The sequence below is a fragment of the Lissotriton helveticus genome, chromosome 2_1 (genome assembly GCF_964261635.1).
Source record: "Lissotriton helveticus chromosome 2_1, aLisHel1.1, whole genome shotgun sequence".
Classification (NCBI taxonomy): Eukaryota; Metazoa; Chordata; class Amphibia; order Caudata; family Salamandridae; genus Lissotriton; species Lissotriton helveticus.
The window spans coordinates 846,536,811-846,557,734 of record NC_136059.1 but is presented as its reverse complement, the minus strand read 5'-3'; positions in this window follow the sequence as shown (position 1 = coordinate 846,557,734).

The window sequence follows — 20,924 nt, the reverse complement described above, 5'->3', positions numbered from 1 at the left end:
ACAAATAGTAATGCGGTTTCTATGGCCACTTAGAATGAAGGCCTAAGTGAAATGTAGAGGCACAAAAAAGATATTTTAGATTTTGGGATAGTAAAGTGCTCCCATGATAGTAGAGAACTTGGCCGATTTTTTACTGTCTTAATTTAGAATCCGTAGCAGGATATGAGAAGTGCAATGGGGTGAGTGTAGGAAATTTGACTTCTCTGCATGGCCAGACCAAATTTGTCACCTTTGCTGAACCCTATTTATGTTTATAAGCTTTAGAACTCTGTGTTCTTTACCCCTGCTCACCAGTAGTAAAATACCTGTACTCCCTTTTTAAGCATGGTTGAACTGGGCTATTTGTAATTAGTATAATTTACTTGCCTGTAAGCCACTAGTATATGTGATAAAAAGGGCACCTTTGGCCTAGAAGTTAAGTGTCACCGGTGTACTGTAGCACTTATAGTGCCATCCACTAGTGGGTCAAGGAAAACATGGCTTTAGGCGTGCCCTATATGTAGCCTGACTGTTGCACTGTAAACCTGCAGAGCAACCTGTTAAAATGATCCTTTTTAACAGGTAAAAATCTCCCTTTTTAATATTAGTAAGCCTCTTGTATGTAGACCCGGTAGCCCGCAAACCAAAATGCTTGGTTTTTAAATGTGGGACATGTATTAAATTTATGTTACCATGTCCCTACAATGTCAAGGCCAAAAAGCTATTTTCACTGTGGTAGGTGCCCTACGTAGAAAACCAAAGTACAGAATAAATACTAATAGTGTATCTCTAGAATGGGACTAGCTAGAAAATAATTAAATAAGTATTTTAATAGTTAATAAAAATCTAATTCAATTGTGAAGTCAGATTTCTCATAAATAACTAGGAAAGGTACATTTTAGAAAATTACCCTTTTTGTGCCTGAACTGTCAGAAGGCTAATTAGCATAAGCCTCTGCTAACTCTCACTATCCACAACTAGGAGCCAAGGGGGTAAAAACTGGAACAGGTCGCCCCCCACTCAATAGCTATACCTCAACAAAGGACCTGTTCTTACTGTATGTATGGACAATGATCCACCATATGTCTTTTTGAAAGGACACACAATTTTGAGTGTCACAGCAGTGGATCTAATTCTCACAACTGCCTCACAGTGATTTGATTTGATTATGGATTTGTAAAGCGCAGCGAATGCCCATGGTCATCTTGGCGCTAAGGAGAGTACTTGATCGAACTGCCCAGGCTGGGGCACGACTATCCCAAACTGAATAACCAAGTTTTTATCTCTTTCCGAAAGGAAAGCAGCGAGGGGCAATTCTTGATTGAAATTGGGAGCTGGTTCCATGCCTTCGCTGCATAAAGCAGGAAGCTTCTCCCTCCCCATCTGAGTTGTTTATATCTAGGAAACTGGATCAGATTGAGGTTGCTGGATCTCAAGGTCCTAAATCACTACTCAAATTGTAATATGTTTTATTCCTTGCTGTGTGTCTGCTCAGCAGACACACAGCAAGAAATAAAACAGTATAGCTAGTGTTGTCTAGCTCGTTTTTAAACTAGGGGACACTGGGTTTCCACGCCAGACCCTGGGATCCCCTATAGAGTCACATTTAGAATTTACACCACATTTATGGATTTTCTTTTTTCCTGCACTATCTATCTATTACTTTTTAAGTTGGCAGATGCTATTAATGAGAACCTGAGGACACAGGCAAGTACCAGCCTGTAACCTCCCATGGTGTTACTCCTGTGAAGCTCTGCCAACTTTCCCTCACCTTTAGGTTCTTTGCACATTGATGGGAGGGCAACTTAGCAGACACAGCACCACATATTACAATTTGAGTAGTGATATAGGACACTGTGAGGCATTTGTGAGAATTAGATCCACTGATGTGCCACTCAAAATTGTGTGTCCTTTCTAAAAGACATATGGTGGATCATTGTCCATACATACAGTAGGAACTGGTCTTTTGTTGATGTCTGCTAACTCTCAGCCAATGCTCAGCCTTGAATATGTGTGAAATGCCTCCCAGGCGCAAACAATAGGCTGGTCTCAATGGGCAGAGTTTACGCCTCCGAACTCCACAGAATATGCAAGGTGGGGGCTATGGGCATCCTTTTCGACACCACAGTGTCAAATCCTTCTTGACATGTTGGTTGAGCCATATTTACAACAAGCACACTTGAAAGTGAGAGAACCGGATAACAAGACAAATCTTGCGGACCCCCTGTCTGGTTGCTGAAAGGCCCTGCAAGACTTCTGTATCTGCTTTTGTTATTGGTACAGTGCCTGCCTCAAGCTGAATTCTAGTGTTGTTTGTGGAAGGACAACAGGTTACCATAGTATACTTCCCACTCCCCCTGCCCTCAGGCCCCAAGTTGAGTGTGGCCGAAGACTTTAGTAATCTTGAAAATGGCCTAACACATAGCATTTTGGGCCTCTCTGCAGTAAGGCAAACAGGAACTGCTGCAAAAACAGATAGGGTTAGCCCTTGGGCCTTTTGCGCCATTGGTTATAGTGGGATTAGCAGTCATTCCACCTATTAGCTAGTGCCAAGCATAAATGTGGCTTTCCCAGACACCTGCTTCAGAGCACTTTCTGGGCCTGTGACAGATCAGAACAGTAGTGGACATGTTGTCTGTGACCTGAGAGGAGAAGTGAAGTATTGGGCCTGCTCCCTCTTGTACCCAGGACCAGGAAGTAGACTCAGTCGGTCAGTTGACAAACATTCTGTATGGCTACAGGAAGACAATAAGCTGCAAGAGGCCTTTTTCTCAAAGCATCCAGATGACTAGAGGTTACTGGACACTGATGTTGGTCTCTGTCTGACACTCTGTGAGTCTTTAAGGACCTTCCCATAGGTCCTGGGGACCCTTAGAAGTGTATTCCTGTGGTTGATTAGGACTTAAAAGGCTACACCAGAACGTAAAATCCTTGACAAGGACAAGCTTTTTGTTGCATCTGACCCCTGCTCCCCCACATTTCTGCCTCAAATCACGCTGAGGTCTCAGTCGCTTAGGTTCTGGTCCACTGCCAGCATTGATTGTAATTGTGGTGTTGTAATTTTTGGTGCTATTTTACTTAAACCTTAAAAATATTATATCTTCAGTTCCCCTTATTGAATATTTACATTTTGAGTTTATTACTGGTTTGGTACTGCATAAAAAGTTTGCCCATTGCCCTAACTGCTCTGTGCCATAGCTATCAAGGAGCTATGCTGAGGTTAATTTAGTGACTTTGAAGGTTCACCCTACACAACACTTGTGATTATTCCTTGAAGTGGGCAGTCGCCCATCCCTAATAATAATCCAATTTCTCACAGTGGATAACCATATAAAATTCCTGAAAGTGTCACATTTTCCATAGCCTATCTGACTTCAGCAACAATCAGCAGCGGCCAGTGGAGGTAAGCGCGGTGGGGCAGGGCTGGGGCCGGGGGAGGATGTCGACAGACGACGGATTAGGAAACATTTAATAAATAAATAAATCCTATTCCATTGTCTGATTACATCTGCACCACCACCCTTACCTGCACTGGCCACTACTGGATAAACTAATAAAGTTGCTGCTAAAACCTCTGGGATGAGACGGAGTTTATCGATACCCCCACCACCCTATTTTCATAAGAGTAATATGGAAGGGTTTTCTCAACAACAAAAAACATTTTCCTTGTCGCCATAAAAACCGGAAAAAGTAAAATGTGCAAAGACATGTCTACCTGCTCTATTCATGCTGATTTATGACTGGTAGGTGTACTCCTCGAAATTTACATAATTTCCAGGACAACTTCAAGGGATGTTTATGAATCCCCAAACGTCAGAAATCATCTCCAAACTTAAGGGGAAAAAGTTGGGAAGAGATTTTCGACTTTTAAAAAACAGAGTTAGTGAAAAGGACCTAAGATCCGTGCTCATTTCGAGTGTTGGAATAGTTTCTGTGTGGTGACGTACCAGCTGTGGCAACATAGTCTATGTGTAATGTGGGTCTTGAAATATTTCAGGAAAGTGTTTATAATATATCAATTCCGAATTTAAAAATGTGAGACATAATCTTCAAAGTACAGAGACAGATGAAAAATTGACTTGAATACGTGCACTTAGTGGCCGAATTCCAACAGGCTTTTCAAAGCTAAGGGTTTTGTCAATGATTTTCCACTTTCAATCCGCATCAATTTTTACTTATGACCTGAACACATTTACTGCAGCATCAATTTGTTGAACTGCAGTAGTTTCAATTTATATTTCAGTTACTTTTCAAATTGTGAGCGATTGCGGCAGAGATTTATAATACTTTGTTTATATGTCGATTATATATTTAATCTTCTTTTGCAAAATGTCACTTGTCCTTTTTATACATTTCTTTTTAGAAAGATGGGCGATGTTGCTATTGAATATAGGTCAGGGAAATATGAGCCACTTCACCGTGTGTAAATGAGACCGCCACCAGGTTTTGTTAATCTGCATACATTTTCTTGAGTTACTTTCATACGTTACACATCGTGGGCCTGATTCACAGCTAAGAGCAACTTAAACTGGTTTTACAAAGCAAGAAAAAAAACATGTTACTATACTGGGCAAGAGGGTGGCTACAGTGGCGTTTTTAATCCAAATGGGACAGAGATTCAAACTCAATGTTCGTCCTAGTGAGCTCTCACCAGTGGTCCCAGAGCTGTTGAATAAAGTGCTCACAGTCCACCAAAGGCCCTTCGGCACGTCATCAGGAGTATGATGCGCAATGTGAATGCGTGAGAAAACTCTGAAAATTATATTCAGATGTTTAGTAACTCATTCACGACTTGGACGTTAATAAGTGGGAAGGGGTGGGAGCTTCCATGGACCCCACCGTGAAAAAGAAAGCATCGGATGATTGATATATCATATACGATGCACATTTTAAAAACCACCACAAAGTGATAGGCTTTAAAGTAATTCACAAAGGTTTTAAAAGACACCCGTCAGTTTTTGGAAAATGTAAGTAAAACATAAAACAAACCGTTGTAAGTATGTTTAAGTGTGCAAATGATTTTTTATTGGCAAACTAGGTGCATAGTGATAAAATACATGTAAAAATGCTTTATGAGAGAAAAAAAAGCACACAAATAGCTTTTTTAAATAATTGTCCTTCCTCATTTTTGGGTTATGTAATTTGGGTAGGTACACATCTGTGAGTCTCCTGAAACAGGTTATGTTATGCTATACAGATTTGTAGAGTGTGCTATCACTTTGTAGAGCTGACATAAAGGGAGTTGTTATGCAGACTTTAAGAGGGCACTATCACCCAGACGGGTGTCCTGGTGCTGAGTAAGGTGTGAGTAAAGCCACACCTAAGGCCTAGTGGGCAATCTTGAATAGCCAGGTCTTCAGCATCTTGCGATATTCAAGAAGTGAGAAGGAGGTTCTTATGTGTCGTGGCAGGTTGTTCCACGCATCAGGAGAGATGTAGGAGAAGGCTTGACTGCTGAATCTGGTTTTCCATATGCCTTGGCTTTGTGCAAGTATGAGTTCGGATGAGCAGAGGTGTCTAGAAGGTTTGTGAAAGCAGAAGTGATTATTGTGGTATGCAGGGCTAGTGTTATGTATTACCTTGAAAGTGTGTGTGATGAGTTTGAATTGTGCCTGTTTGTGAATGGGGAGAGAGTGGGGCTCCTTCAGGTGTGCTGTGATGTGAGTGCGGCGTGGGAGGTTGAGAGTGATCCTGACCACCAAGTTCTGAATAGTCTGCAGCCTTTTGGTGAGTTTTTTTGTTGATCCCAGCATAGAGGGTGTTCTTTTAGACTAGTTGGCTTGTGGCCAGTGTGTGCGTGATATTTTTCTTACTGCTGATTGGGAGCTAATTGAAAATCTTCCTCAGCATCTTTAGGATATGGAAGCATGAAGCAAGGACTGCATTGACATGGGCGGTCATGTCAAGTTTGCTGTTGATGATGATCCTGTGTTTCTTGGCATGGGTGGTGGGGAATCTGGGTGGTGGGGGCCGGTGTTGTTCCTAGCTCTATTGGCCACCAGGTGTAGTCCCACAGTGATGTGCTCTTTTCAAAGTTCCCAATTTCGGTCCTGTTGGTGATCTGCTTTGGACAGTTGGTCTTCATCCATTAGGCAATTTTAGTCATGCAGGCATTGAGCTTGATTTGGGGTACTGAGTCTCTTGTCCATGAGGGACAGAATGAGTTGCATGGCTTCTGTGCAGGAGAGGATGTTGATGTTGTGAAGGGCGGATGAGGCTGGCCAGAGGGATCATGTATGCGTTTAAGAGGGACAGGCTCAGGGAGGATCCTTGCAGATCTTTGCAGATGAGGTCACCGGTGTCCGAGGTGGGCAGTGAAAGGTTGACTCACTGGGTCTTTCTGGTGTGAAAGGAGTAGATCTAGTGGATTGTGACCTTGGATTCAATATCATGTAGGTTTTAGATGAGGAAGGGGTGGGAGAGGTCTAGGAAGATGGGGGCTGCAGTGCCTACTCTGTCCAGATGTCATCCGTGGTTTTCGAACAGAGAAGTTGCCATGCTGTGGGTGGGTCTGAAACTAGACTGAGTGGTGTTGAATGATGGTAGTTGTTGAGGGTTTCGGTGAGGTGTCTGTTAATGCTTTTGTTCTTGGCCTGGAATGGTAGCAGGGAGATTGGCCTGTAATTGGCAAGTTTGGAAGGGTCTACACATTGTTTCTGTAGCAATGGGAGGACATTTGCATGTTACCAAACATCTGGGAAGGTCGCAGAATAGGTGGATGCATTCAGTATTGGTGTTAGCATTGCGCTGATGGGTTTCAGTCCTCTGGAGTGGGGGTGATGGGGAAAGAAGTCCGATGGGGCCCCTGAGTGGATGGACTTCATGGTACTAAGGTGTTAAGTCCACTAGCTTTGTCAATACCAAATATTTCTGTGTAAATTGCACATAATTAAACTAAGTTCCAATGCACCCAGCTATCTCACACAAAAACTCACAATATCTGGAGGGTCAAGATCAACAAGAAGTGCGGAAAACCTCCTTCTGAAACCACACAAATTCAATAAGAACAAAACGTATAATCGTTCCTTTTCAGGAATGGCACCCAGGATATGGAATGCCCTTCCACCAAAAATAAGACTGAACCCCTCCACCTCTTCCTTCAAATTGGAAGTAAAAGGCATCCTTATGGCCAAATTTACGTAAACATAGCCTCACATGACTGTGAGAACCCCTACTCCATTCATCCTACCTATCAACCTAATCAATTTTTACCACTACCATGATCCGCATGTTTCGTCCTTACTGTGCACCTCACTGCTTTGCTTTTTATCCTACCTATCAACCTACTCAATTTTTGCCACTACCATGATCTGCATGTTTCGCCCTTGCTGTGCACCTTACTGCTTGGCTTTTTATATGTACAGTCTGTTCCATTTATTTGATGTTTTCAACATCTATGTATTACCATCACCCTTCAGACCGACCCGTCCGGTTCTGCACTTTATCTGATTTCCCCTTCTATCTGTGATTGTCTTTGCTGCTATTCATTATGGTCCTGTTTATCCTTAATGTTTGATTTGTCCTTTTGTTTATTAAGCTTTCTGATGTTATTCTTATGGTCCTGCTTAATTTTATTGTTTGATATGCCTATACACATTTACTGTAAAATAAATAAATGTTTATGAATTAGAAAATGTTGGTACTCATTAGCACGAGAAGACACGTGAGTAAGTTACAACTTACTAATTAATCTTGTGAAAAATACCTTGAGACTTAAATGTTCTTATCAATGATCAATAAATTGATATTTTCTTAATCTAACCATGTCCTGGTGACGATTAGGCTACCAACTGTAAAAGCAACCCGCACTAACTGATCACTAGCACTGAACTCAAATGATGTATGTCCAGCTTAATCATAGTGGCTGAGTGTGTGCCACTTCTTAATGGCAAATAGAGCATGAAATATCTAATATTTGTGATAGATAATTGTATTGCTCTGCAATACATACAGGCCCTGAGCATATGGTGGTCAGTAAATTATTTTTCCTGGTGATACTGCCGGGATACCAAAAGTGCCTGTGAGAGGCAGAGAAACAGCAGAATGGTCTGATTTGTGTCACCGGGCAGTTTCCACATAGCGTTCCAAGTATCTTCATATCACAGATGTGTGTTCACCCACCTCTTGTTACATGCATGCATTCTTAGATAAGAGTTTAAAACCAATAGCTGTAATTTGCAGTAAGTACTCGTTTTTCTTCTATTAGTCCTTGAGTCATCCCCAGGGTTCATCTTAAGTTTTGCCTACACTGAAGGTAATCACCTCAAATCCTGAAGTCTCCTCTATTGAGATCAGCAACTCTCCTTAGCAAGTTAAGACTGTGACTGCCTAGCAAGGCAAGGTCCAGTTAGCTGGTGTTTAAATAACCTGGAACAGATATGATCTTGTTTTCAATATTTTTCAATAGGCCTTGTTCGATCGCGCGCAACCTTGTTTCCTGCAGTCAGCAGGCCTTGTTTGATATTGTGTGACCTTGTTTCCTAAAATTTATAATAGTTGTCTTACAAATAGTTGATGTAGCAGCCTTTAGTGGTAAGCTCAATTCAAATGAAATGATGCTAAAAAGCGTTGTTCTTATAGGTTTAATTAAAATACTGATTACATTAGCAGTGAGAGTGAATAGATTGATTGGGAACCAGTTTCCTTCTTGTTGCCCTGATTTTCAAGATACAGTGGCCATAAGGACCTTGTTCAAGTGGCCAATTACTTGTGGTCTTGACAAGATAGTAAAGACCATGTGTCTGATGGAAGAGAAGTCAAAACATCTTGCTGTGCAGCAAGCTGGAGTTCCTGCTCTAGTCCTACTTCTGAAGATTAGGCATATCAGTAGCAGACTCTGGTTCCTTTGAAGATTTTGTTTGTTGGAACAATTCCATTTTGGACTCACTGGTCTTAGCCAAGCCTGCAGTCACGGTAGGTTTGAGAGACATCTGGTTAGGTTTTGGTGGTGGATGTAATACTGTAGATCCAGCGGTGATCCTCCTCCCAACATCTTCCTTCCCAGAAAGAGCTGCAGCAGGTATGCCAAGTTATCAATGTTAGAGAGGGAGCTACCCTTTTGACAGGAAAAGGATTGGGTCAACAATATAATGAAAGCAAAAAACTCCTTCTCCTGAGTTTGGCAGTTGATAAATAGTGCTAAATGCCCAAGAGGGCATTTGCATCAATGGGGGGGGGGGGGGGGACTAGATTGTTGCGTGGGTTACCAAATTTACACCTTAATATGTATCAGACCAAAAATTAGCTTGAAAATATTGCAAACACAAAGATTAAAAGTTTCATACATTTATTTAAAAATAATAAAAAAAAATAATGACACATTATTACAAAACTATTTCAATTTTATGCACATTCGTCTTTGCTGTTGGCCAGCTCAAATAAAAACTCAAATTTTTTATAAAAAATGCCAGTCGGCATAAATACACAAGTCTACATGTACATCATATTTATTCAACATAAGGAACAAACTGTCGACGCGGCGTTTCGGTGCCTCGAATACTCTCGCACCTTCTTCAGGACTTGTTCATATAAATCATATCTAAAAAAACATGTCACAATACATTTCATTAGGTCCAACATTTAATCTAACAATTGCACATTGATTCATTAACGTTTACACTGATATCCTATTATTTGGTAACCCCGTAACCTTGTGATCTGAGTCTAATCCCTTAGTCCCCTGTAATACTAAGTTGCCACATCTTAGTATTCCTAAGAGAGAGGACATGACTAGCGTGATATGTTTTTATCGCTAGGATGGGATGTCAGCACTTTTACTTTTCCAACACCAATGATGTGGGCTTTGAATAGATCTAAAAGGGACAATCAGATCTCAATCCCTTCTTTCTTATAGAGTCCCACCCACAGGTACCTCTATGTTCTTACCCAGGTATATATTTTTCCTTCCTGGCAGTATCTTCTCGGTTTCTGAGCAGGTTTTCTTCAGCTCTTGTGTTCTCCTAGGGAGGTTTTGTCCGCTTTCCTCTTTTTTATTCTAGGAGGAAACACATCTTATTTTAGTTACCTTGTTATTGGACTATTTCCTCCGTTTTGCCCTAGTGTGCTCCTATTTATCATTTTTTATTTTTTACCTTCTGTATCGGTTTTGCTGGACCTCCACCCGGGTTGATTAAAAAATGGCCCAACTTCAATCCTATTAGGACAGAAAAACATCTCTTTTTATAAGGGGTTACCTTTCTTAAACCTTTTCTACGGTTATTCTCAACTGTCTCTTAGCCTTCTTTTCTTATTTCTCTAAGCAAAAAGAGGGGTGCTTACCGGTCCTATTTTTTTGGTGTCTTAAAGAGTTAGAAGGACGCCTCTGGGAGCTACCCGTCCGGCTGTTTATCTCACCACTTTGTCTGAAAGATAATTTTGCATTTTTAGACAATCTGGGCTTTAGTTTCCCTCTGGCTGTCCTTCCCCTCTGTCTTCAAAGTTTTACCTTTTATTGGTGAACAAGCCTGCTTTATACTTGATTTCCTCCTTCTTATTCCTTTAGTGTGAAGTCAAGGGTCACTCTGTTGGGCTTTTCTGGATTAGCTGCCAACTCTAGAAAGACCACAAGTAGTATCAGAAGATTACTATTGGAGCAGTGTTCTATCTCTGCTCCACATCTGTTTAAGTAACAGACCCCCATCTTACTTACTTGGTTAGGGTAGCTGAACTGCGTGACACCACGCAGTTCAGCTACCCTAACCAAGTAAGTAAGATGGGGGTCTGTTACTTAAACAGATGTGGAGCAGAGATAGAACACTGCTCCAATAGTAATCTTCTGATACTACTTGTGGTCTTTCCAGAGTTGGCAGCTAATCCAGAAAAGCCCAACAGAGTGACCCTTGACTTCACACTAAAGGAATAAGAAGGAGGAAATCAAGTATAAAGCAGGCTTTTTCACTAATAAAAGGTAAAACTTTGAAGACAGAGGGTAAGGACAGCCAGAGGGAAACTAAAGCCCAGATAGTCTAAAAACGCAAAATTATCTTTCAGACAAAGTGGTGAGATAAACAGCCGGACGGGTAGCTCCCAGAGGCGTCCTTCTAACTCTTTAAGACACCAAAAAAATAGGACCGGTAAGCACCCCTCTTTTTGCTTAGAGAAATAAGAAAAGAAGGCTAAGAGACAGTTGAGAATAACCGTAGAAAAGGTTTAAGAAAGGTAACCCCTTATAAAAAGAGATGTTTTTCTGTCCTAATAGGATTGAAGTTGGTCCATTTTTTAATCAACCCGGGTGGAGGTCCAGCAAAACCGATACAGAAGGTAAAAAAAAAAAAATGATAAATAGGAGCACACTAGGGCAAAACGGAGGAAATAGTCCAATAACAAGGTAACTAAAATAAGGTGTGTTTCCTCCTAGAATAAAAAAGAGGAAAGCGAACAAAACCTCCCTAGGAGAACACAAGAGCTGAAGAAAACCTGCTCAGAAACCGAGAAGATACTGCCAGGAAGGAAAAATTTATACCTGGGTAAGAACATAGAGGTACCTGTGGGTGGGACTCTATAAGAAAGAAGGGATTGAGATCTGATTGTCCCTTTTAGATCTATTCAAAGCCCACATCATTGGTGTTGGAAAAGTAAAAGTGCTGACACCCCATCCTAGCGATAAAAACATATCACGCTAGTCATGTCCTCTCTCTTAGGAATACTAAGATGTGGCAACTTAGTATTACAGGGGACTAAGGGATTAGACTCAGATCACAAGGTTACGGGGTTACCAAATAATACGATATCAGTGTAAACGTTAATGAATCAATGTGCAATTGTTAGATTAAATGTTGGACCTAATGAAATGTATTGTGACATGTTTTTTTAGATATGATTTATATGAACAAGTCCTGAAGAAGGTGCGAGAGTATTCAAAGCACTGAAACGCCGCGTCGACAGTTTGTTCCTTATGTTGAATAAATATGATGTACATGTAGACTTGTGTATTTATGCCCACTGGCATTTTTTATAAAAAATTTGAGTTTTTATTTGAGCTGGCCAACATCAAAGACGAATGTGCATAAAATTGAAATCGTTTTGTAATAATGTGTCATTATTATTTTTAAATTATTTTTAAATAAATGTATGAAACTTTTAATCTTTGTGTTTGCAATATTTTCACGCTAATTTTTTGGTCTGATACATATTAAGGTGTAAATTTGGTAACCCACGCAACAATCTAGTCCCCCCCCCCATTGATGCAAATGCCCTCTTGGGCATTTAGCACTATTTATCAACTGCCAAACCCAGGAGAAGGAGTTTTTTGCTTTCAATATATGGTATGCCAAGTTATACACCTCAGCGGCTTTAATTCTTGGCAAGTACCTTTTGACTTGGGTGTCATCGTATTTACTTCCAGTTGGTCAGCACAGACTGGTTTCACAAAATGACTTTCAAGTACATGCCTAGGCGAAGGGAGGAGAAGGAATGCAGAGCACAAGACAAAATGGCTGTATATAAAACACACACACATACATACACACATATACACACCTATCCCCCCTCCACACCCCCAGCCCCCACATCCCTACCTTTCCCCACAACCCCATCCCCCTTGAAGCATCGCAGGGAAAGGACTGTAGAGATATATACTTAAAAATGTGCATGCATCCATTTGTGGGCCTGTACACCACCAGTAAAGCAGCAACAATAATGTAAAAAAATCAACAAAGATAAAAAAATAATAAATGCACAGCACTATGAAAACTGACAAACAAAATTAAAACTTAAGGAAGCCCTAGAGAACAATTACCCCAGCAAAAATTTTTAAAAGTTGCAGAAAAACAACCTAATCAGCCATCTCACTCATACACAGAACTACACCCCCAAAACATGGACTAGCACATTGTAAGGATAGTTGCTGGGAACAAAAGAAAATGTATGGCCACATAAGTTTGTATTCATTGAGCCACCACAGGCCTATTCACCAGCAAGCCCAAGCAGACAAAAAATTACCCAAATTTGCATACATTCTAGGCCATCCACAAGCCCTACAATAATAAAAAAATATCTCAAGTGCAGTAACAGTGAAAATGTGAAATATAGATTAAAATACATCAATGGCCTACAGCAGACTAGTGCCCAAATCGTAAAAGACCCAGTATAATGACAAATATGGACAAAAAACCCAAAACCACAGGGAAAATTAAGTAAATCTATAAAATACCATGCATTCCCACCCACAAATAGCAATTGTCTTTACATTCTCATACCTTAATTCCACAACCAAATGTACCTGCCTGTACCCTCAGTACAAATTCCAAACCTTCACCAACAAAATAAATCATTAAAAAAAATACCAAAAAAGGAACAAAATAGTGGTGCCTGCCTTCTATCAACCGTCAAACATTTTTCAAAGTACTGCACTGAAATTTCTTGATTTTCCACCAAAAATGCAGAAATTCCCAAGGTGGATGGTGCAGCAGAGATTCAGACAAATGATGAGTGAATCCAAATCCAAAATGACTGAGGGCTGATCAACGAACCGGGAGGAGAAGTTGATACTGCATGCACAGTAACATTAGTTCCTCTGAAAGCATTTTTTTTAAAGATGCATTTTGTGCTACCGGAACAGTTTTCGTGGATAAAAATTCAGCTTGTAATGATTTTCAACATGAATATCAGTGTTCAGCGTTAAAAACAACTGCTTATATTCAGTGGAGACTTCTAGCATTGGTTCTGTTTTCCCGCAGTAAGACTTTTACCCATACAAAATGTCATATATGGAATGTGGTGTAATCGCATAATCGTGGGCACTAACAGCCTGATTCATGTACGGGCGGTTTTGCGTGTCCCTAATAGCGATTAATAGCGACTCGCTATTGAGGAAACGCAAAACGGCATTCATGTACTTTTCGGGGAAAAAATAGCGACTCGCACGCGGGCGCTAAAGCCGTTAGCGACCTACAAAAAACGCACAAAAATCGCTATTCCCGGCTACCTGCGATCGGGATTGCGACTCGCAATCCCGATCGCACGGGATTGCGACTCGCAATCCCGATCGCACGGGATTGCGAGTCGCTATCCCGTGCGATCGGGAATGCGAGTCGCATTCTCGCGGGATCTGGAAAACGGGAAGACGCATTCCGAGCACCGTGATGACATCACAACCAGGAAGCAGCCAGTTCCCACCCCCAAACACCACAGTGACGCTATCCTTCGAGTGTGCACGACGGAGAGCAGAGGCTAATCCACCGTTAGCGACTCCAGAAACAGCAGAAATAGCGACCGCCATGTCCGAGGAACCTGTCCCTGGCCCCAGCAACAGCGCTGGCCGCAAGCGCAAGCTCAAGTTCTCCGAGCAGGAGCTGGAGAACCTGATTGAAGGGGTGGTGGCCAACCACGACCGGCTCTTTGGTGCCAACTCCAGGAAGGTCCCAGAGCAGGGCAAGCGGAGGATCTGGCTGGGGATAGCCTCCAGCGTCAACTCTGTGGGCGTGGCGGACAGGTCGTTGGAGGAGCTGAAGAAGCGCTGGTACGACCTCCGAGGGCGTGCCAAGGAGAGGGTGGCGGAGCGCCTTGGTGAGGCATCGGGCACTGGAGGTGGCGGACCGACTGTCCCACCCAACACACCCCTGGAGGACCAGGTTGAGGACACCTTGGAGAGGGAGGCGTGTGTTGGCGTGACCCCTCTGGACTCCTCCCGCCCCACCCAAGACACCCAAGGTAAGTGGCATGCGACTGCGACCCTGTCCCCTATGACCGTCCCTGACCAAATAGGCTCACTCATTGGCCCTTAGTCATGCCTATGTTGTGCATCAGGAAATGCCCAGAAGCATTGTGGGAGACGTAGTATGTCCACAATGTAGTAGTACCACAATGGGGCCAGAAAGGTTCCAAAGTGCGCAAATCCACAGCCATCCAGGGAATGACACCCAGCATGCATGTAACATCTGCACGTCTGACAGTCACATGCACCTAATGAGTATCCACTTACCCTCACAGGTGGCGATGATAGCAGTGACAGCGAGAGGCTGCTGATTGATGAGGAGGCCCAGGAGGAGGAATCCCTACCCGAAACCCAGCCACCAGCCCCTGCCGCTGCACCAACACCAGCAGCCAGGCCCCCCACCGTACCTGCTCCTACATCTTCCGGCCAACCGGCTGCCAAGGCCAGGCCCCCCACCGTACCTGCTGCTACATCTGCCGGCCCACCGGCTGCCAAGGCCAGGCCCCCCACCGTACCTGCTGCTACATCTGCCGGCCCACCGGCTGCCAAGGCCAGGCCCCCCACCGTACCTGCTGCTACATCTGCCGGCCAACCGGCTGCCAGAGCCAGGCACCCCACCAATGTGCCTCCAGTTCCTGCCGCACCAGCAACACCAGCTGCTACACCACCTGCAGCTCGTGCCACCAGATCTGGGCCAGCCACATCCGCAACACAGCGGCCGAACAGCAGGAGGGGCAATGGGCATCTCCATGCCTGCATGAGCGTGGAGCGGCGCATGCTCCGAATCCACCAGCGCCAGTCGCAGCAGCAAGGAGCCATCCAGCTCCAGCTGCATAAAATTGGCCGCAATGTGGCAGGTTTTGGAGAGCGGATGGACCGCATGACGGCGGCCATGGACCGCATGATGGCGGCCATGGAGGAGAACACTGCTGCGCTCTTTAAGCACCGCAGTGTTGCAAGCAGGCGCCACCACCAATTGATGAGCCGGCTGTCGGCCTATAGTAGGTCTAATTATGTGGCAGCAAATGCCACCACCCAGCTGTCGCGGCGCTCTCTGACCCAGCAGCACCAACTGGTCCAGTGCTGCGAGGACATAACCCGGGTGCTGGAGCACTTGACCACCGCCGTGACCGCACTGCATACACCTGTGCTACCGGCCATTGTAGGGGGAGACGATGCGAGTGAGGGTGCCTCCAGCGTGAGCAGCCACTCTGCCACGCAGGTCCCGCCACCTAGGCGCAGCACCAGGGTAACGCCTGGTACAGCTGCCCAGGATGAGGAAGAGCCTCACAGGCGCCTGGGCATTACGCGCCGGAGGCGCCAATGACATTGTGTGAGGGACACTGGCGCAGGCTGACGCTAAGCCTGCCATGAACCTTCACATGCAGTATGCAGGAATACTGTAATTTGTAAATAGTTGATACCATGACCCTTTTTTCTTGTGAATCAAACAAATACATTTATTTTGCTGCACACATTCGCCTTGTGTAATCATTACATTTTGCATGCAATTGTGATATGTGGGGTGGGGGAAGGGGGTGGGCTAGAAATTGTTAGCTGTGATGTGGTTGCGACGTCTGTGGCCTTCAGCTGGGTTCTCCCCGCGTGCATGGTGCGCATGTGCTGGTGGCCGGTCGTCCCCCTCAGATTCACTGCCTGAGATGTCAACTGGTATCCGGCGCTTGGTTGCAATGTTATGAAGCATTGCACAGACAGCCACAATGCGGCAGCACGCTGCAGGACTGTAATACATGGCCCCACCTGTCTTGTGCAGTATACGGAACCTGCTCTTGAGCAGGCCAAATGTCCTTTCAATACAGTTCCTTGTCCGGATGTGCGCAACATTGTAGCGCCGTTGCTGAGGTGTGGCAGGGTTGAGGTAAGGGGTTAGGAGGTATTCCCGTAGGGCGTAGCCACTGTCACCTGAATGAGAGGAGCAGATGTTGATTGCCTGTGCAGCGCAGTTACTTCATTGCAATGTGACATTGTCGACAAAGTGTACTTACCAAGTAGGTGTCCTTCCCCAAACTCTCCCCTGATCAGTCGTGTGTGGAGTCCGCTGTGCCTGAAGATAAAGGAGTCATGGGTACTCCCTGGGTACTGGGCCACAATGTCAGTGATGATGGTCTTGGCATTGCAGACCATCTGTATGTTGAGGGAGTGGTAGGACTTCCTGTTGCGGTACATATACTCCGTGCCAGCTGGTGGGCAGATGGCGACGTGGGTACAGTCTATGCAGCCGAGGACATGGGGAAAATGGGCGACATTATAAAATTGTAGTTTTGTCAGGTCCAATGGCTCGTGGGAAATGTGATGTGCCGGTGGAGCTGGCTGAGCATGGCGTCAACAAAAGTGTGGAGGCAGCGTGACATGGTGGGCTGGGATATCCCCCCAGCAGCGGCTACTATGCCCTGGAAACTGCCGGAGGCCAGGAGGTGCAGGCTGCACAATACCTGCACATGTGTGGGCACAGAATTGTTTCGCCTTGTTGGGTGCTGCATGATGGGGTCGAGTTCTTGTATCAGCCAGGTGATCATTTCCCCATTCAGCCTGTATTTTGCATAAATCTGTTCTCTGGTTTGGCCCAGCAAGGTGACCCGCTGCCGGTAAATCCTTGCCTGCCTCATGCGTCTCCTCCGTGCTGCTCGATGTAGCCTTCGCCGCCTCACCACCATGTACATCCCAGGCATTGTGGAACGCCTAATGCTGCTGCTGAATGTCCTTATGTGTGATTGGTCAGGCCTGGACCTGTTGGTGATTGGCCAACAGTTTTTCAAATTTTACTTAATCATGGCTTTTATGGTTACCACCTGCTTTGAGTTGTCCTTAAATTGCGCCGCGCAAACGTGCGAATTAGCGCTTTTTCGCTAATGTATTTATTTCATGAATGCCGATTGAGACAATATTGCGTTTCGCTATTCATTTCGCAGATTCCGTGGTTGGTCGCTATTTCCGTATCGCTAATGCTCGACTACCCGGAGTCTGCGACTATTATAGCGTAATCGCTATTTCAATCGCTATTATTTTTTTGCGAATTCGCTATTTCGTACATGAATGCCGATTCCGTGTTTTGCACCCGCAATTGCGTTTTCGCAGCCATTGCGGGCGCTATTTCGCTTCATGAATCAGGCTGTATGTGTCACATCCCCGAGATTATGACATGCCAACTATTATGCAAGATTACGCCAACCGAAACACAATTATGCTGGGGCTGAATAATGACCTCAGTCACATAATGTGGAAATTCCATTTTTTTAAAGGAATATCGGACTCAGCAACCTGAACATTCTCTCAACCTCAAATTCCATACCTTTAAACGTAAAGATTAAAGCTAGGGCCACTGAAATTATACGAAAATGCAGCTGCAGTGTTTTCCGCATTATTATGTGTGTGCAGCACTAGCCCCATAATCTGCATAGTTTGCAGACTTTAACAAAACAAATAGTTTCTAACTCAAACTGATGAAATTTTACTAAAAACACAACCGCATGTTGTTGTGCAGTGGCGGGCCTTTTTCGAGTGGAGGCAGATTTCCTACTGATTGCCATCTTTAGGTGTTAAAGGGATATTAATGCGGCACTGCTTTGCCTCTCCATGTTTACATGTGTTAAAATTGCAAAATAATAAAGTAATACTGCTTCAAAATATATCGGATTACGCTGCATAATTCACCTTTTCAGGCAGCATAATTTAGAAAACCTTGCCACATAATTTGGTCCTTCCCTGCAGCACAATTCCAGTGGCCTTTATAAAAGTGCTTGTATATACATTAGAAACTGTTGTCAGAACACCCGCCTTTGTTCTTGAGCTGCAGAGTCACTTAGGAAAGGACAATGGGAATTAGAAGTTACAAGAACGGTGGCAACACCTTGTTCATGGACAGATAAAGGACATGGGTAGATCATATTTTCAGCACACATAACATTTCCTCAGGTAATGCAGGCCTTATTAACAGCAAGAGACAGGTTTGGGAGACCTCAAAAACACTAAGGGCCTGATTATGACTACATTTACGGTTGGACCAACACCGGACTGCTGCTACTGCCGGAGATCTGCGATCTCGCAGTAGTGGTGCAGCGGTCCGAGGAAGTGATTTGCTAGCTGTGACTCTGCGGCACCACTGAGCAGATTAGGAGTTTCCTCACCACCCTCCTTTTCATGGCGGTGAGCCTGCCATGAAAAGTGTGGTGATTGGGGTGGGGGCGCTAGGCCCTCATTACGCCTGGGATACAATCACGCAATCAGACACGGATACAGTGGCTGGGGATGGGTAATGGGACCCAGAGCACGTGCGCTCGGCCCCTCTAATGGCCGGTGTCACGTGACCTGTGACGCCTGGTGGTGGGTGGGTGTTAGGTGTGAGGTTACAGAAAAGACTCAGACACTAGACCGTGTCTTACGTCAGTACATCCCTCCCAACCTTAGTTAATAAAAATAACACTAACTAAAGTCCAACCTGTGGGAAAGAAAATAGAGTTCACACAAAACCCATAACTCAAATCACGACAACTCCCACGTAGTCTTCTTTACTGCCGGTCACTTCAATTGCTGGCAATGGTGTCTCTTCTTGCCTTGGCAGACTTGCAGCTTGTGGGTGGACTGTACAGTCTCTCTCGCTCTGTTTCGCTTCCTGTGAACGTGTAGAAGTCCATAGCCGGTCTCAAGTGTGTTGCTTTCCGCTGGACCATCCTGGTCAAAGTGCTTGGTTCAAGCTGGTGTCTATTCCTGACGGGATCTTCAGCTGCAGGTTATCCCTCTCACGGATACTCCTCTCTCGTGGGTGTCCCCTCTCACTGGACGACCCGGAGGCCCTTCTGCCAGGCTCCCACTGGACCGGAGGACGTGCCGCCTTGTCGCTCCAAAGTGTTGAAGGACGTCGCTACGGGCTCTCTTCTCCGTGTCCGAGTTCCACCTGAAAGGGTTTTGTTGGCACTGGTTACGTCGTGTGCGACCTTCGGTCTTCCAGGATCTTCAGCGTGAGCTTCAACAGTCCGTCTCTCCTTGGGGACCCGCTGCCCCCGGTGTCCCTGAGGCCTCTGCCCCTGGATTTCCGCGGCCCTTGTGTCCGTTCCATCCCAGAGGTGGATGTTGCCAACAGACCGGCCTGCTCGCTTCCGTCATTCCTGGGTGACTGTCGGGTTCGCACGTGGATGCTTGCTTCCAGTGATGTTACGTGTGTCCCGGTCGTGCGTGTGGACTGTTGTGCACCTCTCACGTTCTCCTCGGTGTTTCCCGTTCTTGTGTGTTGTAGTGTCTTGGTCAACACTCCTCTTTGCTCTACTCCATTCTCATTGTCTTCCTGTCGTCGTGCTTCTCAGATCTCTTCTCCTTTCCTTCTCTTCGGTGGTGGCAGACGTGCCAACCAGACCTCTTCTCCTTTCTTCTTCTTTGGTGGTGGCAGACGTGCCACTTAGACATCTTCTTCCTCCTTCCTTTTCGCAACGCGGTCTGGTCACCTTGCTGTCTTCCTCTTCCTGGCCAGACTTCTCCAGGCAGCTTGCACTCCGCCTGCTTCCATCCGGTCTTGTCCTGGTTCACGGACACTGTCTTTTCTCATCTGTGACTGGACCGGGCGTTGCGATCTTCTCTCTCTTAGACTTGGAATGTTGCATTGTGGTTGTTGAAGTTCGCTAGTCGCTGATCGTGGACTGTGTCTTGGTGTTCGAACTTCTTGGACCTCTTGCCGGTCCACCCTGCCGATGCTGGCAGGCTATCTTCGGTCCTCTTACGGGATACTTGCTGCTTTACGGTATGTTGACCCTTGCTTCGGTCACCTCCTTTCGCGACCCCCGGTGGGTCGGCTTTTGGTGCGGCCATCTGGCTGGCTGGCTTCTTGGGTGCATCACGTGTGTGACCGTCCGGGTTCTTCGTGCGATCGTCTGAGGGGTCAGCTTCGTGGGGTGACCATCGGGGTGGTCTTCTACGTGAGTCCTCATGCTTCGCTACCTTCTGTTTGGTCGCTGCTCGCTCCGTTCCGGTGCTGTAGCGTTGGCGCACTTTTGTCCGCGCTCTTCATTTGCTCCTTTGTGTGCGGAGGGTTACATCTCCGCTCCGAGCTTCTTCGCATCAAGGTTGCTCCCGTTACGTCACGGGGTGTGCTTGCTTTCCTTCGGGGACCCTGGAGTAGTGTCAGCGATCGTCGCGCTTCCTCACTGTGTCGCACTTGCCTGATGGGGAGTCTCGTGGTGGTGCTCCTTTCTCTTCCTGCGGTGTAGCGACAACCTGTGGCCATCAGGTGCCGCTCCGCTGTGGTTGATCGGTCTCCGTTTGGCATAGTGCGTCCAGTGGTCTG